Genomic DNA, 2,591 nt, shown 5'->3' with positions numbered 1-2,591 from the left:
ATCTGAGTAGGAATCGTACTGGGTCTTAGAGAGGGCTCTACTTCCCACAAAGAATGACATAATTTTTTAACATGTCTTTATGTTAAATGAGTGGGAATTCTCCTGCCTTGCATGACAGGGCTGCTAGAGCCACAGCTGTCAGGTGACAATGTGTGAAGGAAGGACAGTATATCTCATTCCCAGACCAGACCAGCCAGTAAGGAGGTTTGATGGTCTTAACTACTGCCCCTTGTACTTTGTTGCAGTCCAAGATTTAATTGCAGTAGGGTGCCTGTTGGTAATGAGCTCCCTGAGCCAGCCATAGTTGCAACAGTCACTAGTGTCAGACCTCTACAAACAGGAAGGAAGGAAATGGTTGAGGCCCTAGGCCACGAGGATCTTCCAGCTATGGAATATGAGAGACCGGTCTCACTGGTAGCTCCTTGTCCAGTCATGAAGTCATGAAGTTCTGTGAGGTTCCTACTCCTCTGGGTGAGGGCCCAGTGGCTTCTGAGGCGTCTATGCATCTAGCATGGGAATCAGTGATTTCAGGGTTGCCTACATCATATAAATAAAACTGAGAATTAGGACCAAGCTGTTTCAGGTTTGAAAGGCCTGCCAGAACTGAGCAAGTTTTCTTTAGCTGGATACCCAGGTCAAGTTGATTTTTGTCATGTACAGAGGGGTTGTCCCCCTCTGCTGGGTCAGGGTAAATAGGCAGGGGAGCAGGCATAGAGCGAGAGCCCTGGTCAATCCCAAGACAAGGGGGAGATGAAAGACGAGAGCCCCAGTCTTTTTAAGAACAGTGAGCCCAACCATTCTGAGTCAGGGTGCAGCCAGGGTTTGATCTTCCAGGTGCCCAGAAATATCTCAGCCAGTCTTCGCTCCTAAAAAGCTTGCTGGTAATTTAGAGAGGTGACTGTGGCATCTTGCAGGTTGCCAGATCATATTTATAAGCCTCAGGAGGGTGTACAAACTGAAGAATCAATGCTCACCTTCCAGCCTAAAAGCATTTTGGGGGAACCCTGTTTACAGGCTATGTCACAAAAGGTACAACTGGGCATGTAAATGAAATTGTATGAATGGATATTGGTCTGTGCCGGGCATATACATCTCTGACAGTAGCAAATTATGATTTAATTCCCCAGATTTTCTCAGAAACAAATTATATCTTGGTGTGCGAGTGTTGTGTAAAATGGATCTCACGGATTTACAGGGATTGGTACATTTTTTTTTTTGTTGATTAAACATTTTTATTGGTTTTATTGCATAATACACATAAACATTGACCCTAAAGGAGTCCAGCAACCAAAACATCTCAAAAGTACATGAGGTCCAGAATTCAGCAACACAAGGTTATGTTAACAATTACATGTTCACTCTTACATTTCAGTTACATTCCGGCCACAGGCCTGTATTTTACATAAGTCTTATTGGGCATTCTCCCACTTTTCCCAGATTTTCCCCGCTTTCCCAGGACAACCCCTGGCCGCATACACTCTTCACTCCATCGCAATGCATGCATCTACATCGTCTATCCATTGTGCATGCTCAGGGGTTACACCCAATCTACATAGCTTGGCAATGTTGCGTTTGATCAGTGCTGTGGCGGTTGCAAACAGTAGCTTGTCAGTGCGAGACATCTCACCCTCGTCTTCGACAACCAGCAACATCAATTTCGGATCTCTGGGCACGATCCGACCCAGTACCTCAGTCAATGTGTCGCAGCAGTGTTGCCAGTATAACTTGATGTGCGGACAGTCCCATATGATGTGGAAAAAGGTGCCCTCTTCCTGGCGACAGCACAGGCAGTTCGGGTCTGTGGTTTTACCCCAGCAGTATAGTGCTACCATCGGATAGTAAATTCTATGCAGATTTTGAGCTGGACAAGGCGTAATCTGGCCGAAATGGCAGTTTCTTTCGGGTACATTATGATCGTTATCCAGTCTTCAGGCAGTATCTCTCCCACATCCCTTTCCCACTTAGACTTTAGACTCGATAGCTCCGGTGTGGCAAAGGAGGTGAGAACATTATACATCACCGAGGTGATTTTGGCATCTATGCTATCTAGGACCAGGTTCCTCTCTATAGGGGTGCAGTCTGCCATGTCATGCAGGTCAGGTAAATGCTGCTGTAAGGCATGACTTAATTGCGTATGTCGGTATCGGTCAGGGAGAGGGATTGGTACATTTTTGGCCTGACTGACCCATAGTTTACATTAACAATGTTGACTAGAATCTTCTACTATTTAAAGGAATTGACGGAAGGGCACCACCAGGAGTGGAGCCTGCGGCTTAATTTGACTCAACACGGGAAACCTCACCCGGCCCGGACACGGAAAGGATTGACAGATTGATAGCTCTTTCTCGATTCTGTGGGTGGTGGTGCATGGCCGTTCTTAGTTGGTGGAGCGATTTGTCTGGTTAATTCCGATAACGAACGAGACTCCTCCATGCTAACTAGTTACGCGACCCCCAGCGGTCGGCTTTCAACTTCTTAGAGGGACAAGTGGTGTTCAGCCACACGAGATCGAGCAATAACAGGTCTGTGATGCCCTTAGATTTCCGGGGCTGTACGCACGCTACACTGAACGTGTGTCTACCCTTCGCCGA

The sequence above is a fragment of the Ambystoma mexicanum genome, chromosome 1q (assembly GCF_040938575.1).
Source record: "Ambystoma mexicanum isolate Mex_15411 chromosome 1q, UKY_AmexF1_1, whole genome shotgun sequence".
NCBI lineage: Eukaryota > Metazoa > Chordata > Amphibia > Caudata > Ambystomatidae > Ambystoma > Ambystoma mexicanum.
This window is presented reverse-complemented; position numbering follows the sequence as displayed.